The sequence below is a fragment of the Ursus americanus genome, chromosome 10, assembly GCF_024610735.1.
Source record: "Ursus americanus isolate L20-20 chromosome 10, mUrsAme1.1.p, whole genome shotgun sequence".
In the NCBI taxonomy this organism is placed as follows: domain Eukaryota; kingdom Metazoa; phylum Chordata; class Mammalia; order Carnivora; family Ursidae; genus Ursus; species Ursus americanus.
In genome coordinates, this window is record NC_142136.1 from 58953856 (window position 1) to 58966130 (window position 12275).

Genomic DNA, 12275 nt, shown 5'->3' on the forward strand with positions numbered 1-12275 from the left:
TGATACAGTGTTCGTAATTTGCTTTAAGATATTCCTGAGACATTTGGGTGGCTCAGTCGGTTAAGCGTTTGACTCTTGGTTTCCGCTCAGGTCATGATCTCAGGGTTGTGAGATCAAGCCCCATGTGCAACTCTGCACTCTATGCAGAGTCTACCCGAGAGTCTTTTCCCCTCCCTCTCCCACTCTTCTCCCTCCGCCTCTGCTCCTTCCCCTGCCCACACGTGTGGGGTCTCTCTCTCTCCCTCTCCGTAGGGTAAATTAAAAAAATCTTTCAAAATAAATAAATAAATAACATAAAATATTCCCCCTAAAAATGGTAGTAGGGGCAGAACAGATAAAAACAAGATCAACAAAATGTGTATAACAATTGAAGCTGGATAAGGGTTCTTGAGGTTTATTATTTTATTTTCCCTACTTTTGTATATATTTGAAAGTTCCACAATAAAAGTTTTTAAAAACTGGACATGTGTGAGTAAACATAACTAAAAATGCAAGTAAAGTCTTTGTGAAAAGAGAATGAGAATGGGAAGGAAATCTTGCCTTTATTACTAGTCCTTCTGTAAATGTGATTATTAGCCAAATGTTCACTTTAAACTGAAACATTTTAATTCTCTAAAATAGAATATAAAAATTTCACCTGATATGAGGTGCTAGCAAAGCAAACAGTTCAGCCTGAGTGAGAGCTAAATGACCCACACCTATGCCCAAAATCTGCACTGGCTATATATAGACCCTACCAGATACAAGTCCATCACAGGTTACCTCCCTGCTGAGAACTAACACATTTCTCCTGATTTCAGAAAAGCTGAAGAGGGTAGAGAATGGGTAGATAATGTTTCTTAGAAACAAACAATTATCATTTGGGGGTAGGAGGAGGGTAAAAAACCTCGACACAAAGAGATTGATACATTTGTCCAAATTACTTCAAGTTTGGGAAAAACCATGTTCTCCCATTTTGCTACATCCTGCTACTTATCAGGATTCCCATCTGATGTTTACACTGTGCCATATACAGTCACCTTACTAAAATCTGTTTTTCTGCTTGACTTTATAGCAAATAATTCAGATTACTGCTTTCTGAGTTCCTATCGTTTGCTTACGTAACATCACAACTATTGTGTATCAGCTTCTTCATCTACAGAACATATCTCAAGGATACACACACAAATACATATACATACACATAGACAATGCTGGTTTACATCAATGTAATTCACTAAATTAACAAGATTAAAAAAGAAAAGTCATATGATGATCTAAATATATGCATTAAAAACATCCGACATTTCAATACACATTCATGATTTAAAAAAAAACACCACCACCACCACCTCAGCAACCTTGGAACAAAAGAGAATTTCCACAACTCAATAAAAAGAGTATACAAAAAACCCACAGTTAACATCACACTTACATGTGAAAGTTTTCACTCTTCACCCCACCCCCAAAGATTAGGAACAAGGCAAAGATGTCTATTCTCACCACTTTTACCAGCACATTAAGGCAAGATAAGGAAATAAAAAGCAGACAGATACTGAAAATGTATTAGGAAAACTTCCTATATTTACAAACATGATTCTGTATGCAAAAAATTCCCAAAAAATCTGGAAAAAGCTACTACGGGATAAGTGAATCTAGGAAAATCAGAGATTACAAGGTCAAAATACAGAAATCAACTCTATTTCTATGTGCAAGCAAAAATCAGAAACTGAAAGTATAAAGATCAATTTACAACAACATCAAAACATATGTGCAAAACATCCAGTAAAAACTACAAACATCACTGAGAAAAGTTAGACTTAAAAAATCTGAGATTACCATCTCTATGGATTAGAATAACTAATAATGTAAGGTGTTGACTTTTCCCAAATTAACTTATAGATTCAATGTAATTCCAATCAAAATCGCAACAGGTGGGGCATCTGGCTAGCTCAGTCAGTAGAGCATGTGACTCTTGATCTTAGGGTCGTAAATTCAAGCTCCTCGTTAGGCTTGAAGCTTACTTAAACAAAACTGCTGCAGGCTGTCTTGTAAAAAATTATCAAGCTAATTCTAAAATGTTATGGCTAAACGAACTCAAAAGTCCTAGGACAGACAAAACAATTTTGGAAAAGAACAAGTTGGAGACTTAAACTGACTGACTTCAAGACTTATAAAACTAATAGACTAGACAGTGCTGTACTGGTAAAGGACAGACATAGAAATCAACAAAACAGAACAGAAAGTTCAGAAATAGACACAAGCGGCCAACTGACCTTCAATAAAGATGCCACAGCAATGCAATGAGGAAAGGATTATCTTTTTAACAAATAGTACTGGTAAGATTAGTTAATGATGTCTGAAAAAAATGAATCTTAATACTTTCCTCCCATGAGACATAAAAATTCTAATGAATCATGACCCTAAAAGTAAGAGCTCACACTATAAAACTCCTTGAAGAAAATAAAGGAGAAAAATCTTAGTAACATTGGGTTAGGCAAAAATTTCTGAAACAGGATACAGAAAGCACAACTATAAAAGAAAAAAAATTAATTTAAAGCATTTGCTCTTCAAAACACACTGTAAAGAAGGAAAAGACAAACCGCAGACTGAGAGGAAATATTTGAAAGACGTACCCAATAAAGAACTTGTAGCCAGAATATGTAAAAGATTCTTAAAACTCAGTAATAACAAGACAATACAATAAAAAATGGGCAACAGATGAGAACACTCACTTCACCAAAGAAGACATACAGACGGCATATAAATACATGAAAAGATGTTCAACACCATTAGTCATTAGGGAATACAAACTAAAACCAAAATGAGATACCACCACACACCCACTATGCTGTCTAAAATTTAAAAGACTGAAAAAATTCAAGTGTTGGAAGGATGTAGAGCAACTAGAACTCTCATATATTCCTGGTGGGAATGTGAAACTAGTAGAGTCACCCTAGTAAACAGTTTAGCAGTTTCTCATAAAGTTGGATATACACTTATAATATCACCCACCAACTGCACTCCTATGTATACGCCCAAGAGAAATGAAAACTCATGTCCACAAAAGGACCTGTCTGCCAATGTCCACAGTGACTCTATTCATGATGGTCAAAAAAAAAATGGAAAAAACCTAAATGTTCTATCTGGTGACAGGATAAGCAAGCTGTAGGATAGCTGTACACTGGAATATTATCCAACAACTAAAAGGAACAAAAAGCACTAAGCTAAGTGAAAAAAGCCAGACACAACAGACTACACACTCTAAGAATCCATTTATATGACATTCTAGAAAAGGCAAAACTTGATATAGACACAGTGACAGAAGACCAGCTGTTTCCAGATGATGATAGAAATTAACTGCAAAGGGGCACAGCACAAGAAAATTTTTTGGAGTGATATATTTTATATCATGATTGTGCTTTTGACATGATGTTTATTTACTTTTGTCAAAACTCATCAAGTTTCATACTTGAAAGTACTATATTTTATTGTATATACATTATGGCTAAACAAAAAGGACAATAAAAACAACAAAGGAAATATAAGCCAATACAATTTGAATACCATATCTTCAGTGGCAAAAGAAAAAAAAAAGGAAAGAAAGAAAAGGTTCTAGAATACATATGCAATTTAGCTGCAGTCTGGTGCCTTATAATATACCCTGTTTCCTCCTTTCTAAGAGTCTCTCTCTAAAGACCCAGGGGAGAATACTCATTCTCTGTCTTTTCCATGGAACAGAAAAGATGTGTGCACATGTGCATTCCTGTGCGTGCACACACACACGCAACTCCTATGGGAGTACTAGACTTATCTCTTAGGTCAACAATCTAACTATGTAACCTGTTCTCTCCCACTTAAGACAACATAAAAAAACTGGAAGCATCAGAGTATCTTCACTATAAGGAATACTTCAGGTACTTTAAACTCTTATTAACAGTAAGTTACTGGGCACACATTTCATAAAATGGCTGAGAACTGGATCCAAGCAGACCACAGTATAAGCACATTCATTCTTTAATTCACTCTTTCAATAAAAATTTATGAAGAATTAATGCTGTCAGTGAATGGATAAGTGATAAAAATCTGCAGAGAATTAAAAGTTATTGATTTTAAAGAAATTAGGTCAATTAGTAGTTCCTAAGCTATAGCAGAGCTAGTGATAACACTTATGAAGTAACTGCAGAAAAATAATATATGTATGTAATCAAATGCTCAATTTTGTGGTATTTATAAATGCTGTAAAAATTCATTCATAGGGGGGGCGCCTACGTGGCTCAGTCGTTAAGCGTCTGCCTCCAGCTCGGGTCATGATTGCAGGTCCTGGGATCGAGCCCCGCATCACGCTCCCTGCTCAGCGGGAAGCCTGCTTCTCCCTCCCCCACTCCCCCTGCTTGTATTCCCTCTCTCACTGTTTCTCTCTGTCAAATAAATAAAATCTTAAAAAAAAAAAAAATTCATTCATGGTACGAGTATCAACTGAATGACTGACTATTCTCTGCCAGGGCTTCCTTTCTTTTTTTAAAGGTCAAAACAAATCCTATGCTCCAGTCTTAACTAATGGAGATCACACTTCCTGGCTAGTCTCTTGTCCTGATACTTGTGCAAAAACTTCTATATCCCATTAAAATCCCATCTTTCCTGAAGGCACCAGTGCTTCATGAGCAAGTCTTCTCTGATCCCTACAAGAATTAGAAGTTTCTCCTTTTTGTAATGTGATAAAGAATAATAAAAACAGCAAAATTTCTTAAGCACTTATTATCTCATGTAATCATTACAATAACCACGAGATATAGTTATTATTATCCCCATTTTAGATTTGAGAAAACTAAGCCTTCGAACAAGAGATAATTAGGTCACATCTCTAATTAGCTGCAAAGCCAGGAATCAAACTTAGGTCTTCATAACGTAGACACATTCTTTAACCAGTACATTTTAAATACCTACCTTAAATTTTAATTGGAAATGTAAAGTGTGAATTCATGACATATTTTCTCTTTCAGGAAAAAAATGTATTTCGTAACTCTGTCCACTGAAAAGTTCTCAAAACAGTGATGAACTCAATAGCCCACCTCTAAAACCCAGTTATATCTCCATATACATATACCATTTCCTAATACACAGACCTGATATGGGTAGAAATGCACAAGATAAACTTAGGTCTGGGGTAGAAATGCACAAGATAAACTTACAACAAGCGGTCATATTAGAAAGTGGTTTCCAAAATATTTAAAATAATATTAATTTCTTTACATTTTATTTCAGTAACTGCTCACTGCTTCTTACAATCTAATCTCTCTTCTTGCTAATCAAAACCCCCAAATTTTAGCTAGACACATGGCCACCCAAAGGTTACATTTCCCCCTCTGCCTCACAGTAAGTGTGGTCAAGTTCTGGTTGATGGACTCCGACTGGAGCTGCCATATACGAGTTTTAGGTCATGCTCACCCCTATCAGGCGGCTGCCTGCCCTCCACGTTCTTTACTCCTTCCCACAGGCTGAAATTCAGTTGTAGTGTTGAACTAGGTAGAGTGCATTGTAAAACCAGTATCAACCATTCAGATAAAAGCAAAGACAAGGTGACAAAGTACAAGGAACCTGGGCCCAGGCAACAGTTTGGGGCAGAACCACCCTACTTCCCAGACCACGAACCAATTCTGTTACTGTGTGAGAGAAAAAGCTTTCCATCTTTTTAAGTCACTATTACTTCTGTCCAATTACAGCAGCTGAACCAATACCCTAAAAAATAAACTTGCCAGAAGATTTTCAGAATCCTTGAAGGTTCAACTAGATGCTCATCAAGTTGTTTTGCTCTGCTGCAGAAAATATGCATTCAAAAAGGCACTATCTGTGCATTAAAGGCAGGGAAGCACACAATCTAAATCAAACTAATTCTAAATGCCTTTGTGATTTAAGAAATCGAAAGCGGGCGCCTCCAGGATCAAGTCCCCACTCTACTCCCAATTACTCAGATTTGCTTAAATAATGTAGATGGACAAAAGTTTCAAATAAAATGTTAACATTTTTGGTGAAACTGAGTATTTCTTAAATCTCCTTTCTCAAATGTAACACAGCCTGAATTCTTCCTCAGAACAAACAACAACAACAACAACAACAACCCCACATAACTAGGATCAGGCCCTTAGATTCATTTCAGTTTCCTCCTTACCAGTAAATGTAAGAATAGTTCTAAGACTCAAGATTTAATCCTTCAACTTCCTTTCTCTCCCTAAGGTTTTATCCTTCAACAATCATAATCCTCAATTATTTTTCTGATTATTTCCAAGAACAGTTTAAAATCCTGAAATACCAAAACTGAAATTATCTGGTTGAGAAAAGGTATATGAAAGAAAGCTACTTATCCTAGCATTTGCTGCTTGGGATTAAAGAACCAAGGCCCTCTGGTGCACTGGGTGTTATACACAACTAATGAATCATCGAGCCTTACATCGAAAACCGGGGATGTACTGTATGGTGACTAACATAATATAATAAAAAATCATTATTAAAAAAAAAAAAAAAAAGAACCAAGGCCCTCTGTTACAGCATCTTCAGATTTCTTCCTAATATGAGAGTTTTGTTAAAAAGGAAAGGTTTACTAAATGCCACTAAATTGGTCATTTTAAAATGATTAATTTTATGTTATATGAGTTTCACCTTAATAAAACAATATACAAACCTTAACAAAAGCCAAGCCGTTTACCAATCCTGTTAAGGAAAACTCCAAGAAAGAACAACAAAGACAAAGATGGAAGTAGGGCAGAAAAGATAAATAATTAAGAATGGCAATGATAATGGTGATAACAACGGATACTTTCAGAAGTCAGAATAGAGACACAGATGGGGGAAAAAAACTGTTAAAGAAATAACTTAAAGGGTGGGAATTTCCAAATTGAAGGGCCTGCCAGGAGGCCATCACAACATCAAGTGGAAGTGAGAGAAGTTAACAAGTAACGGAATGAATATAAACTGGGTAAGAGTGATAAGAAGCCCTAGAAATAAAGAGAAGAAAATGCAACTAAATGCCTAAAAGCTTTACAGAAGGTAGCACTGACCAGTGTCATAACAAATACTGAGTAGGTTCTAGGAAGGGAAAGGTGGGAAGAGATAGAAAGCATCCCAGAATTAAGGAACAGGCCCCGGTATAAGTAAGAGTGTGATGGACTTGACGGGGACACTTTGTTGTTGGTGAAGCACTCAGTTGCAGTGGAAATCAAATAAACCATGGGAAAAGTTGGGATGAAATCATAAAGGGTCTTTGATGCCCAGTAAGGGGAGTATAGATATCCCAAGGTAGGAAATAAAGGCAAACGAAGAATGCCTAAGCGGCATCAAAACTCAATGAGAAAAGATAAAGGCAGGTGGGAGTGGATAAAATGGGTGAAGGGGGTCAACAGGTACAAACTTACAGTTATAAAATAAAGAAAGAAGTTATGGGGATGCCATGGCAGAATGGTGACTGCTGTTAAAACTGTATTGCATATTTGAAAGTTGCTAAGAGAGTAGATCTTAAAACTTCTCATCACAGGAAGAAAAATTTTCTGTGTAGTAATCGATGTTAACTAGACTTTATTGCAGGGATCATTACATAATACATACAAAATATCAAATGATTATGTTGTACATCCAAAACTAATATGTCAGTTATATCTCAATAAAATATATACATGCCCCCCCCCCCCCGAGCAGCAGTGCTCTAACAGTTTATACTGTAACACCATTTGCATGCCTAACAATTACGGAGGACCCTAAAGAGCTTTTGTTTATGTGGGTTATGTCTATCTACTGATGCTTACCATATCAAAAATTAAAAGAAAGTTAAAAGATAATGGCTAACAAAACAAATTTTGGAAATCTATATACGCTGATGGATGACACTGTGGAGGTAAATGAAATTGCCTAAAAGGAGAATGGCAAATATAAAGGCAAAAAAAAAAAACAAAAAACTAAGATAAACCAGTAACAAGGTTAAGTTGGGGACAGTCCTAAAGCAAGATCAAGGATTAAATGGAACCAAAAGCCAAATGAAAGCAAGGAGAGTGTAAACCAGGAAGCTCCTTTTAAGAAAGAGTGTTTGTTCAATAATGCCGGCAAAATCTCACGAAAGAGAAAAATTAAAAAACCAATGACTGAATCTGGAAGATGATTAAGTCATTAGTGACCTTATTAAGAATGGCACAATCAGCAGCTAGACTGTAATAAATTAAGGAATAAAAAAGGAGGTAGGGAAGTCAAGGAGAATCAGAAATAATTTCTAAATTTGCTATGAAAGGAATAAGGAAACTTAAGAAAGTCACTAGAGAGAGAAATAGGGTATGTGAGGGTAAAGATATGAGTTTTTCCATTTTTTCATTTTTTTGGAATGGCTGAACCAGGCAAGCAGAGTTACACAACCATCATCACTAATTTCAGAACATTTCCATCACCCAAAAGAGAAACCCCATTCGCATTAGCATCAACTCTAATCCTCAACCCCTAGCAACCACTGTATGTTTCTGTTTCCATGGATTTACCTATTGTGAGGATTTCATATGAATGGAATCATGCAGTGACTAGCCCTTTGTATCTGGCTTATTACACTTCGCATGTTTTTCAAGCTTCAGCCATGTTATAGTGTGTGTCAGAACTTCATTCCCTTTTAAGGCTAAATAACATTCCATTGTGTGATATACCACATTTTGTTCATCCATTCATCAGCTTCTACTTTTTAGTTATTATAAATAATGCTGGTAAGACATTTTATGTAGATATATTATCATTTCTGTTGGGTACATACCGAGAAGTGGAATTTGGGTGTCACTGGATAACAACTCTGTGTTCAACTTCTTGAAGAACCGCCAGACTATTTCCATAGTAGCTGCACCACCTTACATTCCCACCAGTAATGTATGAGGGTTCTAGTTTCTCTACATTCCTACCAACATTTGTTATTATCCATCTTTTTTTATTAAAACCACTAGAGTAGATATGAAGTGGTATCCCATTGTGGTTTTGATTTGCATTTCCCTATTGACTCATGATGGTAAACATCTTTTCATGTGCTTACAGGGCATTTGCATGTCTTTAAAGAATTATCATTTCAAACCCATTGCCTATATTTTAATTGGGTTGTCTTTTTCATTTTTGTGTTTTAACAGTTCTTTTTATATTCTGGATACTAGGCCCTTCTGAGATATAGGATTTACAAATATTTTCTCCTATTCTGTTAAGTCTTTTCTTGATAGTATCCTTCCAATCGCAAATGTTTTTAATTTTGATGAAGTAAAATTTTTCTAATTTTTCTTTGGATGTGTTTCTACTGTCAAATCTAAGAAACCACCGCCTAATCCAAAGCCATGAGGATTTAGTCTGTATGTTTTCTTCCAAGAGTTTCAGCTCTCACATTTACATTGCCCATTTTTATCTCATTTCTGTACATGGTCAGGTAAGAGTCCAACTTCACTCTCCTGCATAAGGATATTTAGTTGTCCAGTACCACTTGTTGAAAACATTCCTTCCCCATTAAATTCTTGGCTCCCTTGTTGAAAATCAAGTGACCATAAATGTATGGGTTTATTTCTGAACTCTCAATTTATCCATTGATCCAGATGTCTATCCTTACGCAGTACAGTACAGTTTTTTGTTTTGTTTTTAAATCCCACACTAGAGTGTGAGAAGCAATAAACTTGGAGTAAAAAGAAAAAAACCAACAGACTAGTTCCAGCCATGCCTCTCAATTGAGAATCAGCTATACTAAGACTCATTTCCCTCACTCTAACAGAATTGGGAATTAAGTGAGATGTGAAATTACCTTGAAACAATAAAAAGTAACAAAATTAAGTCTTATTTATTATTTATCTTCTTAATGACTACATTCAACCTCATAAATTATTTTGGCAGCCAAGAATAAAAGAAAGTAACACAGTAAGAATCTGCTTCTAAGAAACAGTGCCTAGCATATAGTAAGCCCTCAATAAATTACTGTAATTAACCATTTTCCAATTGCTTTGTATTCTTTTCATTCATTCTCAATAACTATTAAGATTGTGGAAAACCAACTGATAAATTAAAATTATTATACTTCAGGTTCTTTCTTTAGCAATTATTTCCTTGGGGAAAAAAAAATCAAGTACATGTCCCTTAGGCTATTTCTAGTTTTTTAATATGATTATCCAATACAAGCATTTAAGACGGTTCGCCTCATGACATTGAATAAGGAAAGGAAAATTAAGAAATTATTTAGCTCAAAGCAAATTCTATAAAATTTAGTAATAATCTGATTTATTTAGTTGGTAATTCTTACAGTTTCTTAGTTACAATGTATATCCTTTATATCCTTTAAATTAAAAAATAAAAACAAAAACGTTTTTTGGTTGTAGTAGCAAAATCTGTTCAGAGAAAAGAGCAACTAAATTACTCAGCAGTCAACAATAGGAAAATAATTTCTTTCACAAAGTTTTACTCCAATAAATTTCAATAGTGAGGTCTAATTTTTTAATAACTGTATTGAAAAATAATTACCTACCATAAAATTCACCCATTTTAAAAGTGCCCAATTTAATTATTTTTAATAAATTTACAGAGTTGTACAACCATCACCACCATTCAGTCTTAGAACATTTCCAAACCTCAGAAAGATCCCTTGTGCCCATTTACAGTCAGTGCCCAGTCCACCCCAGGCAACCACCAATCTACTTTACGGATGATCCATAAAAATGGAATCATAAAATACATGGTCTTTTGCATCTAGCATAATGTTTTGGAGGTTCATTCATGTTATAGCATGTCAGTAGTCCATTTCCTTTTCTTGCTAAATAGTATTCCAAGTTTCTTTATTTTTATATCTGGTATTAAATGACCCACAAACAATTTTATCCTCTTTCACGAGGTTAAAAAAAAAAAGTTGCCAAAATTACCTACTTCTTGTATATTTCCCTACTGTCGCTACTGTCTTTCTAAAATCCAAATCTGATTACCTTCTCCTATACTGAAATCTCTTCAATGGTTACTACCATCAACCTCTAAGACAGTCTACATCCTGTCTATGTCTCGGCAGGGCATACACAAGGGGCCATGCCATCCGTCCAGTCTCATCTCCTCCTCCTTTACTGAACACTCAGCCAACTATCTGTACTGAGGTGCATATGGATCCCCCCTCTCTTCTATCACTTTTATGCCTTTGCACTCACCTACTTCCCAACCTGAATTAATCTTTCGGAGTCCAACTTGAGACATTTCTTAGCACCAGTCTTACTTTCTCAGCAGCTTCTGCTGTGATCATTTTACTTCTTACACCACACCATAACTTTTTAACTCTATCTTACCCAACTCATGCTTCCAGCACCCAACCTTCTGTCTGAACATCCCTGGTGTTCAAGAAGTATTTGTTCAATTACACTGAATACATTCTGACCACTAGCGTTCTTCTGCTCACTTCATTAAGGAAGATCAACTGCACTCTAAAACTCATGGCAAGAAGGACCTGAAAGTAGTCTAATACAATTCAAGGTCTAGGGCACTGGTCTATAAAATAGGGTGTACTTCAGGGGTCAGCAAACTATGGGCCCAGCAGCCAAATCCAGCCCTTGGCTTGTTCTGGTAAATAAAATTTTATTGACGACAGCCACACTCATCCATTTAACATTGTCCATGGCTGCTTCTGCCCTACAGCAGTGGAACGGAGTAGCTCTAACTGACCAGGTGAGCTGAAAAGCCTACAATATTTACTACCTGGCCCTTTAAGTCTGCAAACCCCTAGTATACGTCATGATGTGACGGAAGAAAGTTATCAGAACTTCCTTTAAGTTTTTTCATCTCATCTTTTAAAATTTTATTTTTGTACATGTGTTCTAATATTAATATACAGGTATATGTGTGTGTATGTAAGTATACATATATAATATCTAAACAGAAAAATGAACAAAAATTGGGAATAGTGCATGCCCATATTACATTTTTTTTCTAATACAGGAGACTCAACAAAAAAAAACAAAAACAAAACCTATTAAGTCTTAGGACAAATTTTAGAATTTACTTGAGAATTTGGCAACCAAGGTTATTATGTGAACAACTGGGTTCTGTAAAGTGCTTCAAAGCACAGAGAAAGAAGCCTAGAATTAAGCTTTTTTCCAAAACAAAATGCTCAAAACATCTCTAAAAAGTCTTTTTACTGAGCTAAAAATGTTATTCAAATAATGCAACAGTGCTAATATTCTTCAAGTTGAATGCAATAAAATATGAGCTATATAAATAAACTGCTTCAAAGGTGGTTGTATCTTTTAAAAAAATTATTTTAACAGACAAATCAAATGCAAATC

General features: G+C 35.4%; 1 protein-coding gene across 4 annotated transcripts in view; it reads right to left on the reverse strand.

The window, feature by feature from the left end:
• Positions 1-12275, reverse strand: part of INTS6 (integrator complex subunit 6) — a 90343-nt gene that overhangs the window by 45774 nt on the left and 32294 nt on the right. The gene's annotated exons all lie outside the window — the stretch shown is intronic.